At 42.3% G+C, this 12,822-nt stretch overlaps 1 long non-coding RNA gene across 1 annotated transcript in view; it reads right to left on the bottom strand.

Annotated features, from left to right (window-relative positions):
* Positions 1-5,786, bottom strand: part of LOC110363411 (uncharacterized) — a 31,213-nt gene extending 25,427 nt beyond the window's left edge. The window contains exon 1 of the long non-coding RNA XR_010471955.1: positions 5,306-5,786. This is a non-coding gene — a long non-coding RNA (uncharacterized LOC110363411). The remainder of the gene's footprint in view (positions 1-5,305) is intronic.
* Positions 5,787-12,822: the final 7,036 nt, after the last annotated feature.

Genomic DNA, 12,822 nt, shown 5'->3' with positions numbered 1-12,822 from the left:
TCATGCTCTGTAGAGCCAACTGAAAATGTATCTTCCTTCTCCCTGAGAAAACCTCTGGACTTCAAAGTCTCTAGTTTCATTCCAAAAACAGACTGGAAAGCAAATATCTCAGAAACCTTCTCAGAAGGCGGGAACAATTTTGTTCCAATGTTATTAAAAAGACTACACGAGTGCTTGTATCATTTTGGTTTTGATACAGAATTTTAGAAATCAGAACATGTTCCAAACATCCAGGGCAATTCAACAAAATTACATGGGAAGCCAGCTAGTTCATTTTTTTTTCCCCTTGAGTCCTAGTTTTGTGGCCAAAGCACCAGACAGGCCTGGAAAGCATGGGTGAGCACTGATCTGTGTCCAATCCTGGGTCAGACCCTGGCCAAGTCTTTGGTTCTCCATGAAGCTGAGTCTGGAATTCTCAGGAGAAGCTCCTCTGCATTGTACCAAGGAGGGAATCATAGTGAATGGATGACAAGTACTAAATGCAAAATAGTTCAAGTCATGATTGCACTTACCAAACAACTAAAAGGCTCCTAGAAATCTGAAAGGGAAACTAGTGGCATTGCAAAGTACTGACAAGAAACTATGGGTTCCTTCTCTTCTGTAATTAGTAGAAATTCACAGGAGACTAACTCCGATTAAACTAGTTGAAGTCATTCTATAGCTGGATAAAAAAAAAAAATAATAAAAAAAAAAGACCATAAAAAACCCCAAAAAACCACAAATACATAAAAACCCCACAAACAACAGAAACTACCAACCACAAAACCACACTCCCCACAAATCCCAGAATATTAGTTCTTTAAGATTTTTAGAGCAGTTGTACAATTTGGAGAGTTTAGAAGTCCTGCAGGAACTTCATAATGGCTTGAAACAGTAATAGCTTACATAATTGGACGTTAAATACAGCTTTGTAGCAGCTACTTTAGTATAGTCACAGTTGTACAGAACTATAACAGCATTTAAACCTCATCAGAATGCTGTCCTGTTGTGCTTGAGACTTAATTCTCTCAGCTCCCTGGGGAAAAATATTTCCTCTTGCTCTGCATATGTCAAGGCAGAAATTAATTTCTAGGGCAAGTCTTTCTTCTAGGTCATTAACTACATAAAGAACGATAGAGTTTTCTTATATAAGGGAGCCCCTCTGCCCCAAACACTGATAGAAAGATACTGGCTGTAATGCAAGGCACCCAGTCTCCCAAAAGAATATGCAAAGCAAAGACCTGGTCTCAAACCTTCAGTAACCTACATGAGTTAGTTGAAAGTTCAGCTATCTCTTAAATTTCCCTGCACCTAGGTATGAAATTGACACTTACAATAATCAGCTCTGGAGGCCAAGAGATGGCCTTTGCTGTGGCAAACTCCAGATTTGGCACATTCAGTCTTTCCAGCTGCAACACAGCCACCGTAGCTGCGAGAACCATGGACAAGCTACTGCAACCACACACTCCTAGCTTAAACTTCAGTCCTACACCTCTTCACTTTTATGCAGAGATAGTTGTCTTTGTACCTATTTCCCAACTGCAGTCCCTGTTATTATTCTCCCTTTTATTGAAACATACCTTTAAGAAGCTTAGATCACTACAGGTCCCCCCCAGAGTGGGGAAAAAAAACATATAATAACTCTCAAACAAGTTTAAAACAATTGATGGATGGTAGATGAGCTCAGTACCATGAGTTCCTTTCGTATTGCTATTAAATAGATTTGGAGAAGCATCATGTTCCTCTAATGGCAGGCTGCAACTCTAACAGGATAAACATCAGCATGCTAATTGGCACAAAGTACAAATTGGCTGCTGGTGTGTGCCTGGAGGTCCTGGGTGACAGACTGAATGAGGCAAATTTCTACATAATTGCCCAAAGAGATTTGGACTGAAATCCTTAATCACAGTTTTGATGACAGAGCAAGAATTCTGCTTCCTATCATTATTAGTTCACTAGTTCTGTGCTATCTTTTGCCTGTGAGTACTGGACATGGCTCTTGCTTTGATTTCTGTGGTGCAATAACTAGGCCACGCTTACATCTAAATTGGCTTTGTCATTAGGGAAGGAAAGGTGGAGAGGTCAGAAACATCGAGAGGAGAAGGAAACTCTGCAGCATTTTTGTGATGGTACTGAAAATCCTTCTGGCCAGTGGCAGTGACAGGAGGGAAACCAGAGGACAGGCAGGGGCAAAGCCTGCAGCCCTCTGATTCTGGAGAGCAAGGGACAGATACGGGCTGTAGAAATGGATGTTTTGGAAACAGAAACTTCTTCACTACAGCAAAGTCTCCATTTGCCTTCCCAAATCCTTTGGTTTCTATAAAGCCATGCTTTAGAGCAACCAAAGTATATAACCTGACCAAGGTCACAAGACCTTCACAAGGCCACATCAGAGCCACAGTTTTATGACCCTGCTTTGCGTTCTAGCAAAGCAGCACGGTTCAGCTCACATTGGATAAACAAGACTTGTGGCCTACCTGGACACCAGAAAATAGCCATCTAATTCCCTACCTTTCTCTCTTTTCCCTCTCTAATTCATTTTTGGGGAAAAGATTCAAGCCCCATTGGGTCTCTGTTCTTCTGCAATGAAGTTTAGCTGTCTTGTTTGAAGAAGCCTGTTCTGTTGAGCTGCTAATACCATTCGTTACATTCCGGTCGATCTAGAGCACTTCAGAGAACAACCCTGCAAGTGCCAGACACAATACCTGAAGCTACACATCTCTCCTCACAATCCCACTCTCTCCAGCAGCAGACTACACAACAGCCTATATATTTGTTGTCCAGTACCAATGTTACCACACTCAGAAGCCACTGCGAAATACTCAGTCTTTAAGGAACATTCTGCTTTACGTCAATCTGGCCTTGGATGAGAAAGTAACTTGTTCCCTAACACCTAGAACCAGTACCAACTCTTAGAAATGCAACCTTTCTACACACACATCCATAGTGGCCATTTTTTTTCTCCATTAACAGAGGATCTCACTTCCAGACAGAGCCTCAAGATATTATTAATAACTAATTTACTTTCTATCACAATACTTTAGGCAAAGCTAGCCCAGATAATGACAATGCAGATCATTTTAGCCACAAATTTGGACCTTATTTTCTACATATTATAAGACTCTTGAACATTTTTTTTGTCTCTTGGGAAGAGAAAATAGCCACCTTGTGATGAACCAGAGTCCCTTCACATAATACATTACTGAAAGTTGATGGATTAGTTCTAATTTTTATTAACTCAGTACTAATAACTGCGATTATTATGTTTTATATGATCTTACACAGGTCTTCTGGCACCTCTGGGATGACAAGGGAATAGATTTCCTCCTCTTTGGTGTAAGTTTATAGGTAAGAACAGATGTCATGCAGTTATGAACAACATTCGCTAGTAAGGGTAAACTAATCAGATATAATAGAGATTAAGAACCAAGTTCTCTTATGTATTTATCCTTTGAAAAACACCCCAGGATTATGAAAGACAAGTCAGAGTTCAGCAAACATCTCTTTTTAGCCTTCTACCACTTTCCCTTCTAGCTACAATACAGACTTGCATTCATCAGAGAAAAGCAATGACATCATGCATGCCTCTTCCTTCAGTGCCTTCCTAGAAGCAACAAGTCATTTTAAAACCAACAAGGTGAGAGAAGGTGCTAACAGTTGAGCATGTCCTCTGATGGAGCAAGGTTATTCACCATGGGATACCAAAGAAGAAGGTCAAGTGATACACACACACACAGAGCATAGGCAGGTACAGAAGAGACGGTACACATGGATCTAGCTTAAGATGAATAAAATATACATTCAGGAGGCTGACCAAAAAAAGTATTGGAGAAATGCTGGCCCATGCTCATCAACCATCCACACCAAGCATCACAGAGAGAGTAAGCACAACAACAGAAGAGGAGAAGCTGCACACAGTGGCTGCACCAGCTAACACCCAAGTGCTCACCCATGCCATTTTGTCTGTGTGAGCTGCACTAAGCAGAGCGCGTGGCCATGCCCAAACACAGCTCACCCAGGCACAGCCCCACAGCGTGAAGCTGCCCCAGCCATGTACTCCAGCAGGGCTCTCTGCCCTGATTTGGGGTTCCTCTCCCCTACTGGTAGGCCAAACAGGGAAAGATGGCCCTGAGCAGAAGTCACCGCTTTTTACTGGAGATTTGTGGAAGATAGTGGAAGACCATAAACTCTAGACTGTAAGTGCACTTATTTAGGCTGACAACAAGGTGAAGTATTTGGGTGGTTGGCTAGAGTTTCTCAGAGGAAAAGTAACTTTGAACAGTCACTGAGGTGATAGGGGAAAGACTAGAGGTCTTCTTATAGCTAGTAAGCCTTACTCTGATCCTAAATCAACTTATTTGTTTGCAGATACGTGCACACCTCTCTACACCCTTATCCCATCAATATTATGAGTGTTTCCATAGAAAAAAAATTCTTAAAGAGAACAGAGATTTTTGTGTGGGTTTTTTGGTGTTTTGTGGGTTTTCTTGGTTTTGTTTTGTGGGTTTTTTTTGTTTGTTTGTTTTTTAATTTCTGGTACCCTGGAGAAAAAGATTGATTGTCATCTCTTGATTTATCCACTTTTAAAAAATTTACATTTCAAAGAATAAGCCAATCAGGAAGAACAGAGTCCACAGTAACATCAGCTTAACTAAAACAACTGTTGAATATTCATTTTCCCTCTTCTCACCATAGAAATATTGGTACTGCTATAACAGTTGCGTGATGTGCATGCTGAGGACAGACGCTCAGCTGAACTCTAATTTCAAATAAAAGAGCATCTATTGCATTTTTTGTGCTTGTTAACATAGTTGTAATTCAATATTTGCATTGCAATAACGCCTAAGCAACCCCACTGAGATTCATCCTCCTACATAGCATGCAAACATGTTGACATGATTCCCCAAAAGGGGTGGATGGTTTGCCATCCTACCTTGCAGAAACACATGTGATTTAAAAGCTTAGTCTACAACAATGTTTTTCCCAAGACTTGTACATATGCCACTAGCACAAGGTCCTCAACTAGGAAAGGTGAAATGAACATAAACAAGAGCTTTAACATGTGTCTTTCTAGTGTGCTCACACACTCAGGTCCCTGCAGCAACCATCTGAAGGCAGCAGGGTTCAACACAGGGCACATGGGAATCCAGGTACCTGCCCCAGGCCCGTTAAAGCAGATACAAGCACCATCATCAAGAAATTTCACCTTCTTAACATTTGAGTTGATAGCACTTCTAAAGAGGCAAAACACCAAGCCAATAAATAGTAACTATTTCTATCATAGGAAATAACTTACTCCCAAGAACAGGAAAAAAATATTAGTTACCTTATTTGATAGGATGCCCAGCCCAGAAGACAGTGCTCGATGCTTCACAGGCAACACCATATTATTTTATTCATTACATTGCTGTACCAGAAGACTTTCCAGAGCTTGGAATGATTTAAAAAGCTGTGACCATGTTGTGTGTTTACACATCCCAACACACAGCTCTGTACACATATAAACACATGACTACGTGTGAACACACAAACATGCACACTCTCTCGAGGACTTTTACACCCAGATGACTGAATTCAGACTTTGAGAGCCCAAAGCAAGTAGCAGAAAAACAAAGTCACAAAAAGCCCTAACAGGGGAACACTGGGGGAGTTGCCCAGCTGCCCTCATCCCTTCCCCTAGGATGCATAGAAGACTGAAACTCCCGCAGCTCAGTAGATCCCACCGGCTACCAACAAGCACAGAAAATCCAGAGACCTTTCAACTCCCATAAACCCAAGGACTTAGAGAGTGTGAAAGACAAGGACCGCACAGCTCAGGAAGGCTGACACATATACTTGACTCTGAAGATAAATGCAGCACAGCCTGAGCAACATAATCATCAGCTGTGCCAGCCCTGCCCACGACCAACAGATCTGCAGGTCATCAAGCCCAACCTTGTTTGAGTTAGACTAATCAACTACTAATTTGCAACACCTTTCCCTCAGCTGGACCCTGCTGTTGCTTGATCACTTCAAGCTGGTTAGAAAAGAAAATTTGTGCTGCAATGAAATCTGCTTGAAAGCATTTGTATTTAGTCTGAATAGCAATAGTAAAACCAAATAAAATTACCTTTCCACCAGCTGACGAATGGCTCAGTGTTACCCACAGTTGCCCTCCCACCGTTCAGCTCAGTGGGAAGCACAGGAAAAAGCATCAGGCCGTTTCAGGGACTGCAAACTTACTCCCCAGCTAAAAATGCTCACATTAGTTGCTGCTGTGTTCAGCAACACCTTTCAATCTTCAGACAGTGATGAAATTCAAGTCCTAGAAAATATACCTTTATTAGCTGTGTGGCAGTGGGGACAGTGTTTTTGCAAGTCCTGGGCTGTCTTTGGCACCAAGCAGGTGAGGGGTTCTCCATCAGCACAGGGCTGTTCCTGCCCCTGGCTGCACGAAACCTGCTGCGGGAGCATGGGTGGGTTGGCTGGGGGGAGACAGGGGCAGGCTGGAGGCCACCCGAGCACCCAAAATCTCTTTTCCCTTCTCTGAAAACTGCCAGATATAAGTGGGGGGTGACCCTGGGAGCAGCTCAGCTCCCCACTCACTACCTAAAACAACAACCCCATTACCAGTCCCATTTTCAATTTCCCCACCCCTTGGTCTATAAACAGTGGGCTCAGCACAGTGTCTGTTGTTGGCAGTGTGGTCCATGCGTCCTTTCTCCTGTGACCAGCACAGGCTCCTGCAGGCATGATGTGACATAAACCCACAGGTCCAGAGGTTTGTTTTATCCAGGGGCTGAGAAGAGGGGAAGGAGCCAGTCTCTCGCCCTCAAGCTTGACTGCGGTATTTCTGGTAATACTTCTCACCTCTGGCTAATTGAGTCCTTAAAATATTTTTTTCTTAGAGGGGTGTTACTTAATGCTCTTCTGGTTCATCGCACTGAAATCATGTTACCATGTGGTTTAGAAAACAACAACATGTGTCCAAAGTTGAGGTTTTTTGTGAAAGGAAAAAAACCATTGGTGGTTTTTTACATTGGCCTTCATCATGCACCATGAAAGTCACTGAAATATTTGCTGCTTCTTAGCACCCTTTTCAGGGTCAGAGTTTTAGCTGAAGCAGGAGATATTATAGTTTTGCCTCTTGACCTGATTTCAGTCAGCTTTGGGTGGCAGAAGACACATTGGATAGCAAGATTCCCATTTTAACAAAATAAAACCGTCAATGCGTTCAGCACAGTGTTCGCATCAGCTGGTTGGGCTGTTCTGTTTAATAGCACTCACCTTCCTGATGTGGAGCACTAGCCGGCCTCTGCCAGAGGAGCCTTGGGAAGAACCTTTCTGGGTTTGTTCAGTGTCAGGTCTTTTGTCACAGGGGCAGAACAGGGGTCTGTTCAGGACAGCTGGCCTAACCTGGCTTGAGAATCTTTGTCTTTAAAGCCTGTTAGTAAAAAGTTGTGACTCTTTAAGCCACTAGGTGGTCAGTCAAAAAGCACAATGTCTGGAATCACTCTACAGGAAAAGGTGAGCATTTTAGAGGATAGCAATAAATATATCGCAGAATCGTTGAAAACAAAATCCAGATCTCATGATCATTTAAATAAGATGTTTCCCATCATGTTGACAGCCACAAAGATAAAGGGAGGCAGAAGGTGCTGCAGGTCTCTATAATGTTCCTGTCAGCTGTAGAATTTGACTTGATCTTTTTATTTATTTAAATCTGAAGAAAATACAATTCTATAATTTTCTCCCTCCAAGAAGAATAAACTGCATTTTTCCCAAAGAGATGACAATCAAATGTCGAACACAGTGACAGTTGCCAGCCCTGGTCGTCCTTCAACAAACTTATTCCACTGATATCTAATGATCCTCTGTTGTGAAAATGCACCGCCACTGTTTAGCTTCCGTGCATCTGACAGGCTTTTGAAGTGGTCATGAATACTATTGCAAAGCAGCAAGTAGGAGTATGAGTTTCCTCTGAACAAATGTTCTTATTAAAAACAAACTTAAAAAATCTAGTGTTGCTTTTGTTCATTTGACAAGCAAACAACATTTCTCAAGTTTCAGAACTTTATCAGCCTTTGGGTATTTTTTTCTCCTGTCATATCTGTGGAGACAGCTGAGCCTTCCACATCTTCTCACATTAGCTGCCAGCAGCCCTCCAAACATCTCAGTTAAGGGCACTCCGCTCACCCTTCTCATTGACTGGTCATAGCTGGTGGTTCATGGAGTGTTTCTCTCATTTCTCTGCCCCTCTGCATCAGATGCAGCCATGCAGCTGCTGCTTGGCGTGGGCATCTGCCCTGGGGCTCCTGCCACTGGGCTGCTCCCACCACACAGCCCAGTGCTGGAAGATGGAGGTGGCTCGTTCATCTTCCAGTGGCTGTTTCTGCAGCCCCATAGCTTGGCAAATACCAAAAAGAGCTTTTGCTGTTATCCAGCTGCATTCGACTCTGCACCATTGCTTCAGCTCATACGGAGCTCTTCATTTTGGAAAACGAGCGGTGGAAGAAGACTGTGGAGCTGCCTGAAAATAGCCAGAAAAAGCCAGGAAGGACTGTTTTGTTATATTCAGAATACAAAATTATAGAAAACCTAGTGACAGTATCAGACTTCAGATTAAAAATTATTTGAAAGACACACATGTTTATTTAAGCTAAGATTAAATTTTAAAAATTTCTGTCCTAGGATATTGTGGAGAACAAAACCAGAGTTAGGCAAGTTTCTGGTGGATACAAGTCTGGCCATTGGTGATTTTAAGCATGGTGGTCAAGAAGTAACGTCAGGTGCAAACAGGGTAATTCCCCTTCTAGAAGTCATCTTGCCCACCCTGCTGCTGTCGACTAGCTGTGTAACTCCATAGTTTCCACATACCAAACCTTTTCCCTTAGCCTGCTTTCCTTGACAAATGTTTTGTCTTTTATCAGGGACAGGGAGAGCCAGACAACCCTGCAAACAAATCCCCAGCAAGTGACCCATCAAACCTTCAACTTTGCTGCAGCTACTTATCTCACTCCGGCACTGAGTTCGTATCAGGGGACACGCTTTCCTTCGCAAACAGGGGAAAGGATATGCTGCTGTGGATCTCAGTCACGGTTGTAGTGGAGATGGTAATTCTGCGATTTAGAAACACCACTGTCTTCTTTGCGAGACATCGGTATCGTGCCACCAGGTGCTTTAGGGCAATAACATCCACTCGTTTAACACCCAAGGGCGGCCCCAGCCCTCGGCGTCTCCATCAGGTCCCATCCAGCAGCTTATGCGGGCACAGCTGATGTCATTCATTTGGTACCACCTCAGACAGCTATTCCTATGCATGCTGAGAATAAAAATGTCCTCAGAGAATAATGGTCTAGAGATGAACAGAGTTTTGCATTCTGCATCCATTCTTCTGTAAGGACATTTTGTCCAGAAATCATTAACTTCCTGCCCACTTAGGTTGCAGATGTTAAATCGTATGCTGAATATACACATATTTGAAGTGCATGGGGCAGCAAAGGGAAGAAAATAAGAGTTTTATGAAAAACAAACCACTTATTTTGCAGCAGTTCTGAAAACTTATTAGAAAATTTTCAACATAGTTTAAGTAAAAATCAAAAGTTCTATGTCAGCATAACCATGTAAGAATTACACAACACATATTTTCCATTTAATAATTGCAGAAAGGTGCATTTTAACATCTCAAATTAAGAGTGTGCTGTGATACCATGCAAATCTGTTACAAGGCGCTCAGGAAAACCAGACTGCAGGGCTTTAACATTTGCAAAAAAAGGAGTCCATGAGGAATACCCAAAAGAAATCTCTTCCTTAAAATAATGCAGTTTTCTTCTTCCACACATCTTCAATAATCTTAGCACTCAAGCATTTCCAAGCCCTTCCAAAAAAATAGTGTTACAGATAAATTTTTAATTAGCTTTCTAAATGATTTCTCTCTTACAACACAGAAAGTGCTGTAACTTGTGAAGAAGCCTTGTCAACAAGCTGTATTTGTTTTTTGTGGTCTTAACCTTACACAGTTAACCACATGCTGCTGAATTCATTCTCCCCTCCATAACCTATTAAGCCATTTTCCTCTGACGCATGCACGCTGCCCTCATAACTGTTTTGTACACCGCTGCCTTTACCTATAACAGTATAAGAATTGTCTCTACTCTCATCAGTGAACTGCTTCACAAATTCAGTAAGTCTTGAGTCAGGGAAGGTTGACAGCACCTGCACACTGTGAGAGCAAAGAGGCCACGTGTTGTTTCCCACGTTGCTTCCCCCAGCAGCACCTACAGCCCCCAGGGGAACTGAAGGTCCTGGGCTGAGGGCACGGGGGGATACAAGGAGGGGGACAGACTGGACTTGCCTTGTGGCAGCAGCGACCGCTGGCCAGCCCAGCTGCCCCAGGGGCGGGATGCACAGGGGACATGGAGGGACTGGTCCCCGCCACAGGCTCCCTTGCCAGCCAGCTCAGTGCCAGCGGCACCGTGACACCTGCAGAAACAAGTTTTGGAAATACTCTCTTCCAAAAGAAAAGAAACTGCTGGAAGCTCAGTAACAGAAAAGCCCTTTTAATGTTTTACAGCTATGTGTTTGTGACTGAACTAAGTCAAATGTGGCAGATTCCTTAATCATGTATTAGAGTTTCACAGTGAAACCAAATGGCTAAAGGGGCAGGCTTTTCCACAGAAAGGTTGCCAAGCTGTTTGCTCCTTCAGCAGAGAATGAAAACTCAATGAAAAGCACCTGCAAGAAAGGAAACTGAAAAACAGAATTACCACAGAGCAGAGAACTTCCGAGGATTCTTCACAAAGTTAGCTGCTAGGAATTGCAACAGAAAAATGTGTAGAAGACATGGAAGCATGAGTATCTCCAGTGTTTGGAAAATACTAGAAGAGAATTCATAATTTTGCACATGTTTGGAACCATGTGCAGCAAGGCTCACCCAGCAAATGCACTGCTGCTGTATAGCAGGAGGCAGCAGAGGGGCCAGAGCAGGCTTCTATGAGGGACCCTGTCTGCAAGAGCTGAAACACCCCAATTAACACTTTCACAAGAAGCAAATTACATCCAGATGACCATATGGGCTGAAAAAAAAATACAATATAGAGGAAAAACCAGAAAAACTTAGAATAGATAAGATGGATCCAATTCCTACTGTAGGAATTACTTGATTTTCAACTGAGAAAAACAACAACAAAAAAATCAAAGCTCAAAGAAGAGTGTTACGTCTGCGAAACAAAGAGCTAATATCAGATTTATTTGTTTTTGAAAGGGTGCTTAGTTGTGAATTTGATTTAGAGAATGCATACAACAAACGAACCAAAGAAATGTACACAAAACTAATCCTCAGATATCTTTAATGGAACAGATAGACTAGGCATGGAAAATTAAATTTTTAACACTCCAATGCCCAGTAATACGTCCTACCATGATTATCCTTTGTCATTTACTCTACACGGTTTTTTTTAAACTTTACTAACTGTGTTTAATAGCTAACTGAATTTATCAGCTGAAGCAGAGAGGAGGACCAAGTCATTGAAATAAATACTTAGGACCTGAAATGTTTGCTAAATGCAATTGCATCCAACTAGTGGAACGTTCTTGTTGTTATGATTGAAGCTGCCGCGATTGAGAGACGGGACGCAGTTTGATGCAAACAAAATGTCGGTTTTATTAGTGTACTTCACATACATTTATACTTTTCCTCAGCAACGTGCTTCGAGCTGATTGGTGTTTCTGTTACCGTGTTGCAGGTGATTGGTCTACACTGTACACTAGACATTTACAGACTGGCTAATGCTAAGACATTTTCTTAAACAGTTACTACCTTAACTCAAGCAACCTTCCCTGTGCAACAACAACAGTTCCTCTTTTACAGGACAACTGTTTTGCAACTTTACTAACATAGAATCAGCACTCTCTGTTCCTTCAAAGTAAGGTTCTTGCCTTTATCCTTCCCATGGCCTGTGACCCACAAGCTCCAGCACATCTCCTTTTACCAATTGATAAGGGCTGGGAGTTTTGCTGAGGCCAGCCAAATCCTGTCCCACAGAAGCTCAATATTTTTAAACATTTTTGATGGTTCTGGCACATTCCACTAGATAAGGAGAGTTGGATATGCACTTCCAATGTGCCGTATAGGAACAAATATTGTTAGAGACTACTGTGGCTTAAAATGTGTTCCTGTTTTTATTTTCCCCTCCCTAGAAAAAAGTATCACAGCTTCCTGAAGGAATACAGGCAAAGTATCTATTGACAGTGTCCTGAAAGGACAAGAACAAACCAGAATGAAAGGCTGCAGAAAGCACTTGATAGGGCTCAAGGATCCAAACTGAAATTTGAGAGATAACTTGAAGGTCATAGAACTAATCTCGCAAGAAAAAACACTGAAAATAAGATACAATTAATGTAAAGGCATGCAGGATTCGTGAACTCTGGAGGAATGTTCATATCAGTCTTGTCAGCCTGAGCTCATCTCCACATCCTTCTACAGAGAAAGGAGGATGGAATGTCCTCCTGAGAAGGGAATTCTCTAAAATGAAGCTATTACCCCTTGCATGCTTTTACAGCAAAAGACAGAGCAAGTTTTCTACTAACACCTCAAAAGACAACATAAGGCACAGTATCTGTGCAAGAATATGATGAACTTTGGGTTTGAGGGACATGTGCCCCCAGAATACTTACTGAAATAGAATGTTATTGCACAGAGGCAGAGGCATGTGCAGTGGAGACCAGTTCTGGCAAAAAAATGTCAATGACAATACTGCATATGTAGAGAAAACTGGCCTTTTTTCTACTGTATAAACTACAACACAAGCTGCTGATGGCAGATGTGCTCTGAAGAGCACCTGATCAACCCGTTCTTGGGAATTG

The sequence above is a fragment of the Columba livia genome, chromosome 3 (assembly GCF_036013475.1).
Source record: "Columba livia isolate bColLiv1 breed racing homer chromosome 3, bColLiv1.pat.W.v2, whole genome shotgun sequence".
Lineage (NCBI taxonomy): Eukaryota > Metazoa > Chordata > Aves > Columbiformes > Columbidae > Columba > Columba livia.
The sequence above is the reverse complement of the archived record's forward strand: the minus strand, read 5'-3'. Positions and strand labels throughout refer to the sequence as shown.